Source organism: Larus michahellis, chromosome 5 (assembly GCF_964199755.1).
Source record: "Larus michahellis chromosome 5, bLarMic1.1, whole genome shotgun sequence".
NCBI classification, from domain to species: Eukaryota; Metazoa; Chordata; class Aves; order Charadriiformes; family Laridae; genus Larus; species Larus michahellis.
The window spans coordinates 77,016,006-77,035,180 of record NC_133900.1 but is presented as its reverse complement, the minus strand read 5'-3'; the positions used below and the strand labels follow the sequence as shown (position 1 = coordinate 77,035,180).

Below are 19,175 nucleotides of genomic sequence, written 5' to 3'. Positions count from 1 at the left end.
TGCTATTTGGAATGGTGCCATGCAAGACTAAGACAGCCTTAAGAAGAACATGTAATTAAAACTGTTAATGGAAGATAGATTAGTGTAAAGAGGGTGGGGGTGGGGGGAGAAGACTATATGGCCACCCAGGGAGAGGGAAAAGCTCCAGTGGAACTCTTGATAACAAGTGCTCAGTTCTGTGAGTCACTGTGGAAGACAAAATATTTCTGTAAAGTGCATCATTAAGACATCTTGGAGCACATCTTAGTGTAGAAGGAGTGAAGGAAAAGTATATTAAAATAAAGATATCTAAGAATACTGCATGACTCAGCGGTTACATGTTTCAATAGTATAAAGCCAAATCATGGCTCCAGGTCTTCCAATACCAAGGGTGCATCCATTATTAGAGTACAATGCGTTTATATCGACACTAAAAACTGTAAGGAGAGAAGGTCACAGGTGTAGCAATGCTTTCTGTTGGGTTCTATACCAACTGGGCTAGAAATGTTGTGTGCTTCGGTCTATTTGTGACATATAGTCAGGAAACTGCTAAGTTTGGATCTGGATCTCCAAAAGGACTCCACAACCTTCAGTTTTTAGTCATGCCATTTTATACCAACAGAGCAGATGTAGCACAGGCATAAAGGATATCTACAGAATAAAGATTCTGTGATTCTGTGAAGATGTAAAGATGATCATTCATTGATTTTTGTATCTAAGCTACATAAGGAAAAGTAACATGTCTCTCCCCTCCCAATCCTTACTTAGGAATACCCTTTGCATTAGGCATTCTAATGAATTACCTTGACACGACCTTTTCTCTCTGTTTCGTCAATGTCTGCATAGTTTAAAGACATATGGAAGAAGTTCTACTAATTTTCTGCCCATCTTGGAAATGCACAACAGTTGCTCACCTCAAGCCAGAAGTCTGTTGTCTCCGTGCTGTCGGCACAGATCATACATAGCTCGGCCTGTTTTTGTGGAGGACGTTGGGCTAAAGGGAACAAAGTAAATATGTCTGAAAGGAGACATTTGAAGACCACATATTTACTTACTATACCATCATCTTCAGATCTGATTATTACTTTGCCAATGTTCCAACTTTCTCATTTTTTCATGAGGTTTTTGTTTTGTCTTGGTTGGTTGGTTGGGTTTTTTTTCCTTGCTGCAATAATTGTTTCTGACAGGTATTTCTGCTATTGCTTGACCTTTTTCCATTCATAAAGGTCCCCGGGGATGTCTGAAACCTTTTTAGAATATGATGTACAGATAATGTGCACATCATTTTTGCTAAGCTGTGAGCTCTTTAAGGCAGAATCGTAACTCTCGCAGAGGTCCAGAGCTGTACAAGTGACAGCTTCAGAGAGCTCCTGAACCTGAAGCTCTACTCATTGAGATCTCTACAGCCATGCAAATTGAGAAAAGTGATTTGAATACCAATGAAAGTTGTGTCACACTTCTGCAAATGCTTTTTGAAAATAGCAGGCAGATGTATAATTTTCAATTACAGCACTGGTAAAGGCTGATAACAATACTAAAAGATATAGCTATTCAAATAACTTGTCAAACTTGATGACGCTTTCCACCCACTTACCACAAAATTTTGGGTTGTATGCATGATATTTTTTATTTTTTTTTCTTAAAAATGCTCTTGCTTACTTGCTGTCTTCCACCAAGAGTACATGGAGTATTGTGTAGAAATTATTGGACATTGGACCACAGGCATGTAACCTTGTGGAAGAGGAAATAGTCCCGTTCGTCATTCTTGACTGTATCACATACGCCAGTCGCCTGTGCCTGTATCTACTGATCCCTTACCAGGTAACACATCCTGCTACCTCTTCACTTCCGCGGTGAGCAAGATAACTCATTACCTAAACGTTGATTGTGATGTTCCCATTGCCAATACCTCAATCCATTTTACTGTAGTTTGGTCTAGACATCAAAGATCTGAAGCAAGAGACATTTCAAGCATTCTTGCTTTTAGAATTACTTGTGGTAGAACTTGTAATAATATGTGCGCACATGTTGCTCTAAATCTTTGATATCTATTGTCAGACATTTACTTATTTAAGATTATTATGAACTTGAATGAAGTGCCTATTAAGGCAATGGAAGTAAAAACATGCTTAAGTAACAATTGACTAGAAATGCTTCTGTAGTTTTTAATCTGGTTTGCATACGTAGGAGCTTCAAATGTAAGGTCTTTTCTCCTACGGCTTGCAGGAAGAAGGTAGTTTCCAAGAGGTCATACACATATACCCTTTCCTCACAGTAGGAAAAGGGAACAAAAGGACTCAATTCCTCTTTCTCATCTGTGTGATTGTTCTCATATTGTCAATGGTAGGGTGCTGGTGAGAGAAGGAATGATGTTGTCTGCAGTCCCTCATTAGCTGCTTCTACCCTTCAGCTGGGAAAATCAGGATCAGAACTTACTTGTCAGCAACATGTAAAATAAAGCCTTTCTCCTTTCCTTTACAAAGAGGTTTGCCTACATGTAGTCCCAAACTACGGTGAAATTTGAAAAATCTGAACTACATTAAGCATTCTGCTAGTTTAATTTTCATATTAAAGCAATTGTTCTTGTAACCACTGCAGTGCGGTGGGATCGTGAATATTGTTAAGATGGCATATCGCAAAACCAAAGTTAGACAGATAAATTGTCCATTTCTGAGCACTCTGAATTTGTATTCCTTAAGTAAATACAGACTGAATCCCCCCCTAAAACTACTGTAATGTGCGGAAATCAGAAACGCAGGCAATTCACTTCGGCCATACCTGGGTGAATTAGTAGTCCAGGTTTTGCAGTGGTGTACAAACAGGAATATTTTGTATTGAACTTCAGACTGAATATTTAATAGCTTCAAATCTTCCTTGGGGGATTTTATCGTTAATCAGACTCTTCTCATTGAAGCAAAGGTTTTTAACTTACTAATTCACTCCCTTTTCCTTTTCTAAACCAAGAGAATTTTCAGAGAATCTGTAATTTCTGTGCTAAATTACTGGCATCGTTTACATTTTTTCAGATGATTTTGCACCTTGGCGGTGAACCAAGCAGTGGTGAACTCCGGGTCCTGTGACTAGCCCTTGCATTAACTGTACTGAAAAATAATACTTTTTTATACATGCATTACGTAATTAACTCACGAACGGAATTTTCTGTTGAAAATTACTCTGCTGTCTAATGTTTTCCCTTGTTTTAAGTTGGTTACCAGTCGATTCAGAGAATATTTAAATAAATTACACAACAAAATATTATATATTATGAGTATGTACATTTTGCAGTATGTTTCTTACCAAAGTTTCATAGCCAGCTAAACACTCTTTCCACCTATAGGAATATAAACAGTGTATCAGGATGTGAAAATACAGTTCATCTCTGAGTCTGTGGTACAAATCTGTTGTCAAGTCTTTTAAATGGAGGTTAACGTGAGATAACTTGCCCTTTTTCTAGCACAGGTTAGCTACCTTGTATTTAACTGCAGAGTTAAAGCATCTCTTTCGGCTTCAGGCATCACTGCAGAAGGTAGGACGGAGCAGTGCCTGAGAGGCCATATGGCTTTATGTCTCCTCCTGGCAAAGCGGGCGAGATGAGCCAAGAGGCAGTCAGAAAGCGAGCCGTGTTGCTCATAACAGTTGAAATGTCCAGCTGGAATCTGAGTCTCATCCCTTCTCGTAATTTACAGTGCAATGTGACGTTGTTGCTGTTTCTGTCTGTCTAATCCCTGGAAAAGTCTTTTTATGAACCATCTGCGCTGTAACAGGTTTTGTAAGAAGAGCTCATATAAAATATATTCAGATATACTCTTAATGACTTTGGCTAAGCTGTCTACTCCCATTAATTAATTACCTTGAAGTGCAGTATTAGGAAAATGTGAAGCTCTGAAAACTGGTCAAAACTTCAACCTCTTTGCCAGCACTTTGATGGGTCTGCCAAAGTAGCCTTTTAAAAATTAACGTGTTATTTATTTGAAATTCCTCCATATTTGGCACTTCAGGGCATGCTCTAGTGGCAGAGATTGTAGGTTTGGGGGTTTTTTGTGTGTGCGTACGGTTGGACTCAACGATCTCAAAGGTCCTTTCCAGCTATGAAGATTCTGTGACTCTGTGATTCTCCTGCAATTCTCTAAGTCATCTTCCAATAATATAAAGCCTCTTGACTTGTTTGTTTTGATTCATCGTCAAGAGGCGGTAATAGTTAATGCACTAGTAAAAAACAGTTGCCAACAACTCTTCTCTCGTTTTTACTTCTATTTCAATTGTAAATTAGTTGCATCACTCTGTGTTAATCCACATGTGCACATTTGACATTCAGCAGTGAACTTAGTCTCTTGTGACTAGCCCTTGCATTAACTGGATTGAAAAATAATACTTTTTTTATACATCCTTTACAACTCATAAAACTGTTAAATATACCTGGTATCATTAAGCGTTTTGAATCCACTTGTGCTTGGGTAACAAGATCTCTTTGAATGAGAGAGATACTTTAGACAGTACTTCAGATTGCCTTTAATCATTTATGCACATTTTCAGTTTTTAAGCAATATTTCTCATGTCGTTATGATACTCTTGTTATGTGTTATGTGTAGACACAACACTACATTGCTGCTTAATATTTGAAGTACCTTATGGTGGAAAGTACCTCTGGCATCTCCCTTGTGAATTGCCACATGAAACCCGTGCTACGAAAATACAGTAATAAGCTATTTCTTCTGTCACTTATTAGGACCAAGCGGTAATTCTTTCTAGTAGCCATGGCATTGTTTAACCTGCAGCCTTCTTCCTGAATACAAGAGCATATTGTGTCAGCTGATACGTCAAGAATTAAAAATTCCCCCTGGAATAAACACAAATGCAAGCAGCGGTAGAACAATAATTAAATTCTGTGCAATTTCTCTGTGGTTATTTCAGGGACAAGAGTGCTTGTGCATTGCTGGTTCTAAACAGCTGTAGCAAAGAAGGTCAATGCTGTGTGTATGAGATCCCTTGCTTTAAGTTTTATCATCCTCACTAACGTGTTCTACATAATTTTCTCTGAATCTTAAAAATAATCACTTTTTGTTAAATTATTTAAACGCTACATCAGTACTTCCAGAACTGGGGTCTTGAGAACTCGTCCTTTTATTTCTGCATTCAGTGTATTTTTTTCTTCTTTCCGCCTTCTTCAGGCTCTAAAATTTTTCCCCATTTGAGCGTTGATTCAACTTCTCTTGTTTTCTTTTTCTTTCCCTCAGTCTGAGCTCAGGAAGACTATTTCTACCTAGGACACAAGGTACAGCTCATGTTAGTTCGTATCTGAAGTTGTATTGATCGGATGTGGAGAGCACCTTTTGCTGTCTGTAACTGACAGACAAAAAGAAAAACATACTTTGTACATTTATAACTTGTCTGATACTTCTCTCTGTAATATTTGTAGCATAGAAAAAATACATGCAGGTTATTTTCTCTCTCTTTTTCTAAGTTCATTCATCCTCTGTGTTTGGAAGGAATTTCGAGGGCCAGTAGGTGTTTTTTGATGTGTTTTTCTTTCCATAATCTGGACCTGGTTTGGAAAGGACAAGCACGCGGAGGAAAAGACACCTTTTCAAAGCCAGAATACGCGTTCTTAAGTTTGGACTTTAGAAATTGTCCAAAGCGCATGCAGCTACTGAGCAGCTTGCTTTCTTCTTTTTCTTGTATACACTCACTAGAAATCTTAATTTTTGTTGAGCTACTGTTATAAAATTGGACATTTGGAGTTGGATGTGTAGGTGTGGCACTTGGGGAGGTGGTGTGGTGGTGGACCTGGCAGCGTTAGGGTAACAGTTGGACTCAATAGTCTTAAAGGTCTTTTCCAACCTAAATGATTCTGTGATTTCTTCTTTTGCATGTGGAAAAGGTATGAGGCTGCGTCAGAAGTGGTTCAGGTTGGTCTTTTGGAGAAGGTGCTTCACTGAGAGAGTTGTTGGTCACTGGAACATGGTTTCTGAGGGAAGCGGTCACCGCACCAAGCCTGTAAGAGTTCAAGGAGCATCTGGACGATTTAGGTAGTCCTGCAAGGAGCAGGGAGTTGGACTCGGTGATCCTTATGGGTCCCTTCCCACTCAAGATATATGATTCTATGATTCTTTCCAAGGGGTACGGAAGAAATCCATGGAGGAGAGGAAGAGGGACAAGTAGCAGGTCTTCCTCAGGCAGCCTGCTGGAAGCCAGGCTTCGAGTGAAGCGTTGGGTCCCATCTGCTGACAGTTGGTGCTGGCAGGAATAACCAGGCACACAGAGGACTGGCCACATGCTGGCTTCCCGCGGGATAACCTTTGGAAAAGCGGCAACCACAGTCCTCTTTCCTCATATGAGGGCAATAGTTAACGTTCTGTACCCACTGTCACTTTCGAGATGATGGGAAAAGGATGAAAGGGAACACTAAATCAGTGATCTCCAGGCAGTGATGGTGGAGGGGGGAGCAAGAGCGCAGCGGTGACCCTGTGCAGAGGGATGTCCCGTGTGCTAGGAGTGAGCTTCAGCCTGGTGCCTTAGCGTTTCATCCCAGTGCTAACTACGACTCCAGAGCATCTGTAAGGAGACTGGGCATATGCTGAAGAAGAATTTCAGTTATCAATGTCTATTTTGCCAGCGGTACAGCTGCCCTCTGCTTACCTTTCTGCTTTATAGGCTTTTTATTTTACCTCATTCTGTTTTAAATGCAAGTCCGGATGTTTCCACTGTTTCTAGAAAGTTGGCACTGAAAGCTAGGAAACAGGATGTTCTTTTTCAATTCTCGAATATTTTATCCTCAATATTAAAATACAGTAATCTTTTCCTTTGTACCATACCAGAGGCCGTGGAACTCTGAGCAGTGGTTGGATTTAATTGTAGAAGTAGAGTCTGAGTGGGAAGAGGTCATTAATGGTTTGCACGGTGGTACAAAAGTGTTAGTGTTTAAACATTAATCCATTGCCATCTGTCCTGCTGTTCCTACCCACACACTGTTGGCCAATACAGACAGCATAACTACTATCCAAATGTTCAGGGCAGGGAAAGAGAAGGAAAGAGATCCCAAAAATCAAAGAAATAGATTTTATTTGGAGGTATTTAAGTAGGTTTTGAGGGATACAGCATACAGATCATCAAAAGATGGTTCTAATTCTTTGTCTTTAGCTTTATCAACTGCTAATATTTCAGTTAACTGCAAAAACAGGTGCTGTGCATCCATTGTGACGTTCATAAGGCTGCTGCTGGGTGCTAAGCATTATTAAATTACCTACAGCATCTGGACCTTCAGCAAGTCCCTGACAGGACATTAAGATTTTATTTTTACCCCCTTTTTTTCCCTGGCGTTCAGACAGCTCATTAATATTGGCAAGAATATGTTATTCTAATAGGAGTGGCTTAGGTGAAGGACAAATAAGGGCAAATAAATGAAAAGCCGTTTTTTAACTTAATTAAATAAAAACCCCCTTAATTTAAAAAAAAAAGAGAACGAGAAGAGCAGTGAGATCTTTCTGATGTTCTCCTTTACTTCAGAGCTACAGAGAACACTTGGAAGAAGAAACTCAATAGCATCCTGCTGCTGTTAAAGATGTTGAAGTGACAGCAAAGAGATTTATCAAAAATGTGGATTAAGTAGTAATTTGATTTTAGACCTAGAGTATTTATTTGGCTAAGTTATCTTTAAAAGTCTGGGTTCTATCAGTTCTATCAGAACTGAGCCAGCTATAGGAAATTAGCCTGTTTCTATATGTGAAAGAGATTTTTGCAAGTGGATAGTCAGGCTTGGAAACATTTGTCTGTTTCTCCATGAAATTATTTGTCAATGCAAGATCATGAACCTCTTAGATCACAAGTTCTAGTTCATATCTATTAGATGACTGGTATTAAAAAATAAATAAACCCCCTTCTGTTTTCTAGAATTTGCTCTCACGCGTCTGTCAGCTCTCAGAAATTGCATCTCGGAGTTATGTTGCAATTATTATAGGTTTTAAAAACACTAGTGTCGAAGTTTACCTTCTAATTATTGCATGGCTTTGTCTCAGTCCTATAAAAATATGCAGTTCCGAAACCAACTTTAATGTATAACACTGAAACTTTAATAGCTCACTGAAAAATACCCGTTAATATCCATGACTAGAACTTAGCTGGTTTGTTGTGCTTATTGATCAAGACAATTATGTTTATTTGCCTTTTAATTATTTTGCCTCCATTCAGAACAGTTTCAAATTCCATACTATGCCAATACTAGAGATTTTTAATTGTGCCGTTTGTAGTTGGGCAGAGCTGTCTTGTAATTTGTCTCAGGCGTGTACAGGACATTTAAAGGTATATTTAATATGGATTTTTAAAATTTCCATAATACATAAATACGTCTCTGAAAATACCTTCTTTTTCCTTAGGTTATTCTTAGGGTGATAAATATTGCAGTTGCAGCTGAATTATGAACAGATGACACTGAATTAATGATTAGCTGAATATTTTAAAATTTTTACTAGATCTCCTCCTGCAAAGAAAAGCATTCCATAAATCTGAAATTAATTAGTCACTGGGAATAGTTATCACCCACTGAATCACTAACATCAGTTATAGATCAAAATAATACAGAGTGAGCTTTTTCTCCAAATCAAAATTAAGGACTACATTGCCCTTAAAATAAGTTATTCCAACATTAGAGTACCAAAACTTAATGACTTTCCTTTTGCGATGTTTTGGACAGATGTTTTGTTTGGAAAAGCTGTTTTGTTGCTCTTCTGTCCCATGTATTAACAAGGCACGGGGACTCTTTACCGCCTTGAAGTTGTCAGACACTAGAATTTTCCTACGCATTTCGTGTGTGGAATGGAGAAGGTGGTTTTCTATCATGGAAAAGGCTGACAGGATGGTTCTGACACTCACCTGTCTTTTAAGAAGGAAAGGGAAATTTCTAATCTTCTCTCTAGTTTGGTAGGTCTTCGTTTACTGGGTTTGGGTTCGGGGTTTTTTTTGGTGGGTTTTGTGGTTGTTTATTTATTTATTTATTTATTTTAATTTCTTTTCTTTGTGGAACTTATATATGAAGCCAGATGCTGATTTACTGCAGCTATTTGAGCGATTCTAATTGGCTTGCCGTAATGCCAAAGCAAAAGCTTTCAGCAAGTCCAGACAAAAATTCCACCTGTGCTGCAGGTCTTGCCTCTGAATTTATACATCCATCTGCATCTAGGTTAGATTTCTTTCCAGCTACAAAATTATAAGTTCCTTTGAGGACACTTCAGATTTCCCCATGGTACTAAACTTATTCTGTTACCGTAAGATCCTACTCCCAGCGGTATCAATATAGTCTTTTCAAGGGGTGTATTTGAAAGGCAGACAATCTGGGAATGATTCAAATCGCCAATATAGATGCAGAATTTAAGTGTCAGCAGGGTAGGAATCTGAGCTAGATCTCTTCGTCTGTGAATTGAATTGCATCTTCTGTGTTACAAATCAACAATGAACTCCACTGAGAACCTTAATCAGAAGAGACACCTCCAGAAGCTAAAAGCCCAAATCTCCTTTTATCCTGTTTCAGCAGCTTTCCTGGCCCTTGTCCCACTGTCAAGGGCAAGGAGACAAGTAATTTCCTAAATGGATAATACCAAAATCCGGAGAGCTAGGCTAAGCCATCATCATCTTGTGCTATCATCATAGCGGATGCTAGTTGTCTGGAAATCTGCAAATGCAATTCACTGATCTACCAAATAGCAGAAGGGTTTTAAATTATCATTTTCTAGTCATCAGGCTATAATTTTCTACTCTTGTTTTACTAGCCAATAGCACCCAGTGGTATCCTTTTTGTAGATGAATCCTGTGTATCTTTTAATATTTTGTATGTTCTTGCATTAAACCTTTCTCAGAGAAAGCGTGATTATATGTAATGCTAACACCTTTCCCGTAGAAAACTTCAGTGTATTTGTACTCTATAGCTAAAGCAGATAATCTGAGAAACAGTCACTTCAGAAACAATAGATTTTCTATTCCTCCTTATGTTACAGCTGTCAGTGTTGAATTCTTTTTGTAAAAATGTAAAATACTTTTTTTTTTTTTTTAACATTCCTTTTCCAAGAAAGCTTCGAATACTCTGGTAGCTCATATTCTTTGTTTCAGTCGTCTTCTCTCAAAATCTGATTAATTCAGTTATTTATCTCAAAAAGTTTAATTTGCATTTGGAAAGATTTTAAGGATCTAATTACTAAGGATTAATATTATACAATATTTTCTAGTCACAACAGGTTATATTTAAAGTCCATGGAAAACTGCCAAAAGCATCTGGAAAAACAACTTGCATCTTTTTAATAAAATCTAGGGGGAGGGAAAAAAAAAAAAAGGAAGATTGAAAACTAACCCCTGTATTACTAAGTGTATACAGAGAATACAAGTGAAAATATTTTAAGTTAGCTTTTAATTTATATTAATAAACTGCCAAAAATGTTCAAATGTTCTACAGAGTAGAAACAAATTTCAGAATGACTGTGTCTAAAGAGAATATCACCAGTAAGAGAGGTAAAACTGAAATGCATTCCTTTTTAAATCTTCACAAAGCGAGATATATAACAGTTATTGGAAAAGGTCAGAGGGTAAAATCAGGAAGAGAAAAGTTAAAGAACGGTTAGGTGATACGAATGTATTTCACTTAATTCAATTTCAGTTCCAATACAGTTTACCTCAGAATGATAAAGCGGGCAGCAGAAAGGTACTTGCACTATGAGCAATTATTTTAGAGACTACGCAGATAAGAGATAAGGTCTCAAAGGCCGCAAACACGTCAAATAGCAGATCTGTTTTTAAGAAAAGAAAAAAACAAGGTTGTATTTACAGGTAAGTGATTTTCAGTAGAATTTCTGCTAAACTTTAGAACATTCAATAAAAAAGTCAGACTAAAAGTCTGACCTAAAGGAAGTAAATAATGGTAAATAGAAACAGTTTTTAGAGAGGAAAGAATGACCTTATGATCCGCAAGACCTTACGTTGCCCAAGGAGAAATGCAGCATTCCTGTTTTGTCTTTGAGTTTCATCTATGTGATGAAGAAATTTCCTACTCCCCTTACTGTCTTGTGCCTGCTCTTGCTATTTGATTTGAATGTGCTGTTTGTTAAGCACAGCATGTAGCCAGGTATCTCATACTATGTATCGGTCTGTCTTTTTTTAATTCTCATTTCTTCTCAGGGGAATACACTGTAAATAATATACTTCAGTGCCTTAGTAGGCTGCTTTGGATTTTTGTAAAAGTTGTGGTGGCCAAACAACGTAACAGTAACCTTATAGCCTAACTCAGCTAACAAAGACAATGGAAACTGAAATGTGACGCACAGACTGCTTCGGTAAGCCTCAGCTTCCGAAAGCTTTGTAAATTATTTCAGTTGTTAAAATCAATCGCATCACAGAAAGCAAAACATTCCAAGGTTGAGGGTAATGCTGAAAACTTGGAAAATTCTCTTAGGATTTAGTCCTATTCAGGTTGCATTCATCATGAGGAGGAAAAACTGATAAACTTGCTATTCCCACTCACACTTTGGAGTACTCCAAAATACATTAGAGTTATAATTAATTCATTTCAATGAGCTGGACGTTTGAGCTTGTGAAAGCTAAGTTGATAAAGGCAGCCACGAGAAGAATTTGACATAGCATGGATATTTACTGGTGTCATAAAGAAAGATTCTTGGACAATAGAGGAAAGATACATCTGTAGGAAAGATAATGCAATAACGAAGGTAGTAAAAAAATAATATATATTTATTTATAATTTAATATCTTTATTATTGACTTCATACTGAAATATATTTCATTTAACAATTAAATTAAAAATTAGCCATTTCTATGGGTTTTTATTTATTTAAAGTACATTTATATTATATATATTATTTATATATGTTTCTAATATATGTACAGTATCATGAGAAAAACCAGTCAGTCAGGAAACTCCTTATACTTGCCACAAGCCTCAATTCAACTATCTAGCTCATGTTTTGAATAAACTAAACTTAATGAAATTATAAATAGAGGAGAACATACAGTCTGAAGTCTTACACACACTATAGGGCGCCTAACGTATTTTCCTTTGGCTTGTTTAGCTTTCTTATTTAAGGACCCGTATAAGTGATTAAGATACTGTAAAGTTACCGCCTGTCAGCTGAGCCACAGGAGCAGACGACGCACGTGCCCTTAGCCATTACTGAAGCAAAATAAATGTGTTGATTTAAAGCTCAACCACCCTTCAAGAAGCAGATTTTACTTTCACTCATCCGCGTGTATTGCTCATAGCTGGTGAAACCTATAGACAGCTGTAGCAGATCAGACCAAAGGCCTGCAGACCAAAGGCCATGCAATTTCTCAAAGTCTCCAGTAGAAAATACCACATGAAAGGGGTAGTAGGAGGAAAAGCACAGGTTGGCACTTGTGCAGGTGTGGCCCCGTTTAGAAGTAGCATGGAGAGTGCTTTCTGCTGCAGCTTTTATACAACATTCATATACATTTTCATACCCGGGGTTCCACCATCAAGATGCACCGGGAAGGCAGACTGAGGGAAGGATGTATTCTATCCATTGCAGTGGCGACGGGCAATATTTTATGTGTGTCTTGTCATGAAGTTCCTAGAAATAAAATCTGCCCGGTAGGGCAGAATTTTCCTGTGAGCTTCCATTTGACCAAGTCCTAAGCCTGTAATATCACTAGTCTTTTACAGATAGCGGTGGGTCTGTAGATCATGGAGAAGGAAGAACCATGCTACCACCATACCTGTTGTCTGATTCAGATGACGCTACTTCATTTTCTTTGTTCATATGTATTTCTTTATATAAATGTGTGGCTTGTCCCCATGGTGATAAATTGTGTTGACAGCTGGTATTATTCGCTGTAGTTTGATGCTAAAAAATATAACAAGGATGTGCATTGCTGCTTCTGGCCTAGCACTCGCTCCACTTTCCCTTGTCTGAGTAGGTAATCATTCGGACCAGGAAACTTCAAAGGTCAACCTCTCCTAAAAGCAGGCACCTTCTGACACCTCCATATCATGGCCATCAACTATTGACAAGACTCAGCTAGGGTTTTTTTTTTTAACTGTCACTTTCACCCTTTTTTGATGTAAAGAAGGTGGTCCCTTCCTTTTCTCAGCAAACAGAACACAGAACGTGTTCTGATTGCCGTGAATGTTTGCTTGTGTGGATGTCTTCAGCCCTCAGCTGAAAGCTCTCTTTATTCAAATTCCTCAGTGCTTCTCTTCAGCTGGTATGAGTCCTTCATTTGCATTATTGCAATTGCATTCACTGAAAAATTTCTGAGATCTCTGGTGGTCAAAATAATATAGTATTTTACATTCCTATGAATATTAACAAAATTTTATCTAGGTGTGTATTTCAACAATATTGATTTTAGACCCGACTGGGGGTTGAACCTTTATTAAAAATGCCTTATCTCTTTTATCTCCAATCTCAGAAGTATCAACACATTGTCGTAAAACTAACTTTCTTTGTCATCCCAAAATACCCTGCATTTAATAAATGTTTGAATAAGCCATTTTTCATTGAAGAATCAGAAGACAGTCCGTTGAATTTCATTATGTTTTGCATTTACAAAGATCAAAGATTTGTGGTCATTCCCTTTGAATACTAGTCCCTATATTTAATTTGGAGTGGGTGGTTTCTTAGCTATTTCTATGTCTGAATTTGTTGTCTGCCAGGTGGCTGAATAATAATAAAAGTAGTACAAGGCATCATTGACTTTAAAAAGCAAAATGTTGAAAGCGTGCATTCTTCATTGTTGTAATTATGGTTTTACTTTATAACTAAGTCAAGCTAGACACTGTACAAATTCAAAATAGACACAGTTCCTTCTTGAAATGTAATCGCTATTAGTGTTTCATCTGGGTTGCAGCACTATAATTCTCTGTATCCGTATTTTACGTACTGCCCAACATTTTCGTGTAACGCACCTTCACTGCAGCTAAAATGAATGATTTTATGCTTTGCACCATGTTTAGCGCAGCTGGTTTAATGATAGCTTTGATTATACAACTGCTGTGCAACAAGCATCTGTTATAAACCATCATTATATACCATGTATGGGGGAATGTGAAATGTACGCGTTTCATCTATATACTTTAAATGAATGGAATTTCGCAGAAACCTAATAATTTAATTCATTATTATACAACGGAAATTACAAGTAAATAGTTTTCCTGGATACAAGCAGAAAAGAGAGTTTGCCTTGGACTTGCCTTGATCCTGCTTAAAGCTATTAAGAAGCTGACAGCATCTCTAGTATGAAGTAGGTTGGTGGTATAGTATGAAGTAGCACAGCTAGAAAGCTTTTCAGGTAGCCAAGTGTTTTTTAGAAATTACCTTTACAAACGGAATTTGGAAGATCGATTTTCTTGCATGTTTCTCTGGACTGAAGCAGCGTCATTGGTTGATAATAAGCATAGTGGATAGTGTGATTTTTCTACAAGTTTGAGCTAAAAATTTCAAAAGATTTCCTTTCTTCATGCATGATATTCTAAGAGATAATTCTCATCATTTTTTTTCATAGTACTATTAAAGATTCAGACATTTTGTGAGACATGTATGTTTGTAGAGTGGTTTCGGAACACAGCGTTTTGCGTTACAGCTAAGAAGATAATACACTAATACATTGCACATGCAACTGCTTACTCTTATTTCAACTGGGAAATGAAATTGTAATGAAACAGAATTCCATTTGATGGCATTGATTACTCTGTAGGCAGTTTAACTTTTCAAAGCCATTTTCATAACGTTCACATCTGGTTCTATGTCAAACAGACAAACTTAACACGTATTATGTTTTGTTAGTAAGCTCTCAAGTGGCTTGAATACACTAACCGCTGTTTCAGCAATGAGTGAGTGATAAGTGATGCACTGTGAAGCCCTGAGTGCAACAGTAGTAAAGCCCGTTTCTTTCAACATAAAAAAGTAGAGTTATGTCCTGTAATGATGTTTTGGACTAGAGGAATTCTAGGTGTGCTTTTATGCAATGTGATGCTGAAGAAGCACAAATGCAACTAAAGTATGTGCATTTCCGTGTTGAAGCTACATATTGTTGTTCTGTAAGTTGTTCTTCATGATAAGCTATATTATCCTGAATACATCACAAGTTTTAAAAGGCAGTTTTTGAAACACGGGCTGTCACTTGCAGTGATATATAATGAGTAAGAATTTGGCAGGTCTTTTTTCTCTTTGATTTCTCTCACGTTCTCTGTTAATTCCTTTTCTTTAGAGAACTAACAACTTTCATGTGTGTAAATTAACAGCATCACGGTACTTATAATGCCACTTACTTTTAGGCAGCTAAGCAATCATCAGCTTTTAAATAAAGACAAAACGAGTTAGTATTAAATTATTTGTGACTATCCTTTGGTTTCCTGATTCGTAAGTATGGTTGCAGGACAGTGACAGGTCTAACCTCCCATCCTTTTCCAGCTGTGCTCTCCTGTCCCCGCGGGATGCTGCTGCTGTTGTCAGGCAGGCAGCACGCTGCGGTGGACTCCTTGCTTTGCAGAAAATCACGGCTGAAAAGTAAATCTCCTGGGCCATGACAATAAACATTGGTTGTCTTGTATTAATTTTTTTCTAATCAGTTGAGTGGAGCTTTTTGTTTTTCTTTGTTATGTTCTCATTACCTGTCTCCATAAATGAGCATCGTATTTTTACAAACAGCCCTCCAGGCAATGCTTCACGTAAAGCAGAATGTACTCGGTCTTCCCGGGTTTATTACCCGTTATAGCACAAACATCCTGACTGACCTTTAGCTAGATGTTGTAGGAGGGACTTTCAGCTTTTCGTCCTCAGGTTTTTTTCCCCCCAAACTTGGCTCTGAAGTACGCTCTCTGCCTGTCGAAGCGAGACTCAAGGGCCCTCCCTCCTCCTCCTCCTCACTGCAGTTTCCATCCAAAGGCAAGGCAAGCGCCCAGGCAGGGTGCCCGGCAGCCACACCAGTCCAGGTGATGCCACACCAGTCCGGCACGTGCAGGGGGACCAGATACTGAGTACCATGAATGTAGTTAGCGGGAGGAACTGTCTGCATTTTAGGGACTGGTGGTACCCTTATGTCTTGTACAGCATCTTTTCCTTCTGCAAAATGGGAGAGATAAGAATACCTTGCTTCGTATACAGTGGTGGTTAAAGACTTTAAAGCACGTTACCTTGATTATTGTGGTAGCCTATCAAGTGCTATGCTTGATAATATGTTCGGGTATGCAAGAGTTTCACAGAGAACATGCTGGTAGTTGTTAAGCAACCTGAAACCATGACCTTCTTGTTTTAAAACGCAGTTCGTATTTCTTGTTTACTGAAATTTACAACAGAATTCTCACCTATGCTTTCTCATAATGATTCCAAATCCAGCTCTCGTGAAGTGTAGTTCATTCTATTCTAAAACCTGTCTTAGAATGGAATGAAATTTACAGAATGATTCAAAACTAGACGTGTGCAGAAAAACAAATATACAATTCCAGAAGGGCTTGGAGATTGTGAGATTTTGAAATCAAACTTGTGACTAAACCAGGAAAAATGATTGCTTCCAATTTTTCCTCAAAGGAATATATTTTAGGTCAATTTTAATACTGCTTTTGTGAATTTTACATTAAATTAATGCCTTCTAATTGCATATCTTTTAAATATTTCACAATGAAGAACAAACCTCTCCAAGCCAAAAGCAAACAACTATTCCAAAAGTGTATCAAAATAGAATGTTTTGATTGTGTCAGAATTTTTTCCAATTCTGAAAAAAATTTCAACAGAAGCAGTAAGAAAATACATATCAATGAATAAAAGCTAGACATTGTAAAAGGCTTGTGTAAAATTTAAGTGGTTTCTCTGTTTACCATGGTAAGGCTATTTGATTTTTAGCCTTTCAGTGTACGATTTTATTAGGGCGACCTAAGCAACTTAGTAACAGGCCTGGGTTGGTTTTCTTCCTCCAGAGAACACAGGGGCAAAATATCAATGGCACGCAGAGAGGGCACAGTTGTACTTCCATCTATAATGAAATGGCTAAACAGCAGCATGCATTCTTATTTCAAATATGAAGCTACCACTTATTTTGTCATCAATAATTTCAGCAACAACTTCGATGTAGTCTCAAGACATCTTCCTTCAGACCACAGGGTTTCGGGAAGTAGTTGTATTCAAGAAGAAAACATGGATCCTTTTAACCTCGAGAGGTCTTTCTATTCTGAACCTTGAGAAGCATCCTAAAATAAGCATTGTTGTGCAGTGCTGTCTGAAGAGGATTACACCTTGGTTTTACTACTGTGAGCAGTGTTTGCTCATGATTATCATATATCATTTTGAGCATTGAATCGTAGCTGTGCGTAAATTATCAGTGGATCATATAATCTTCAAAAGTCCTCAATAAATAATAATCAATAATTTCTGCAAGTATTTTAAACCAGTCCACAATTTATTATATTTTTTCCCTCTTTTAAATGAACGAAATAGTAATGTCATCTGGTTTATTACAGTTCTTACAGTAATCTGAGTTTATGCGGTCATCCCATTTTCATACAGTAATTGAATATAGTCAAGAACAGTATGATCTATTTTGCAATGGAATTGTTTTGCAAAACAACATATAAGCTTAACATATTTGCAAACTAAGAACTAAAATTGAAAAAATTGATAAATTGACCTAATTTCTTCTTGTGTTTCTGCGACTGGACAGATACACAACAGTCTGTTGAACTCACCAGAGGCCTGATAATGCCTAGATCTCACTGGGTGTCATAAAATAAGCATTCATATAACAAATAAATATAAATATGTATTTAACAGCTTTTTAAGAAGACATCTCAACTTGTGACGGTGCAGAAGGAAGGAGTATCCCTCCCAACAGTATTGCTAGCACGCATGGCTAGCTAAATGCTAGCATTATAAACAAATAATTAAGATGTGCCTTGGGACAACGCTGTCAGGGAATCCACCACTGACCTTTGGGAAGTATTTAAGAGTAATGGCTGAATTCAGTAATTCAGCTGTGTGTGAATGTATGTTGTGATTACAGTTAACCTGATGGACACTTAGACTTTGTCATACCTTTTGTTAGTGAGCATCCGGAAAGGTCTGTGAGATATAGCCCTTATCCCTTGGCTAACATTAGGTTATCCAAAATCTCTTCCTGTCCGTCTTTACAAAAATGTGATACTTTCTCAAAACAAAGCCAACAACCTGATTATAACATTTAAAATAAAGTTCAATTGTACAGAGAGAGGGAGAAAGTACCATTTGACACTTTTACAAAAGAATAAACATGTCTAACTTCAAGAAAACGGGGCATCACACGTATTCTTATAATTCCTTTTATCTTATAATTTTCTTTTTACTTTCATTAATTAAAAGCAACCAGAAATTTTTCACCTTACAAATGTAAGTTGATCTGAAAGTAAGAGGAATTGTTTTATTGATTTTATAGCTGATTCTGCAAATCAAGGGTTGCTATGGCAATTCCTCGTCCAAAATTAATTATCACAGCTTTTATATTTCTCATTATGTAATTGGTAATGTGCATTTGCATATTAAAATGAAAACTTCCACATTATGGAAGCAGGCGTTTTTACAAACCTATAAGCCAGATCGATAAGCTGAAATGACATACATGTATTCCTTTGTCCATAATGTCTTCCCCATAATTTTTACCCATACAGATTGATGTGTCATTCCAGATGTACATTAGAAATCTAATTAGGGATCAATGAAAAAATTGTCATATATCTTGTCATTTGTCTTACAGCTGGTTGCATTATAGGCGTTCATTGCTTTGCAACACCATTTTCAGAAGTAAAGTTTTGCTGTCACTGATTAATAAAATAAATTTTCAGAAACAACTTAGCAGACAAAACACTGAAGAAGACCTGTGAATTGAAGAGCGTAGTAAATTTAACGAGAGTTTTGATGTCTGCAAACTTTTTTTTTATTGTACTGTTAATGCAATTCCATAGGTCTGTTTGATTTCAGAATTATTTTAGGCTTTTGGAGCTTGGAGACACCAGGAGTTTTGTTTCATAGAATATGATCTAAATCATGATATCTCAGTTTATCTTTTTTGTTTGGTTTTTTTTGGCTTTTTAATTTTTTTATTTCGCTTTTCAGGTTTGTAGTAGCACTGAATGAAAAATACCTGTTTCTGCTGTGTTGATTTCTTGGTCTTTATGGAATAAGCTCATGTTATCTTTTTTTCCATTGGCAAGAAACTCCAATTTC

The 19,175-nt window shown here is 37.3% G+C and overlaps 1 protein-coding gene across 1 annotated transcript in view; it reads left to right on the top strand.

Moving 5' to 3' along the window:
• Window positions 1-19,175, top strand: part of SGCZ (sarcoglycan zeta) — a 489,034-nt gene that overhangs the window by 418,501 nt on the left and 51,358 nt on the right.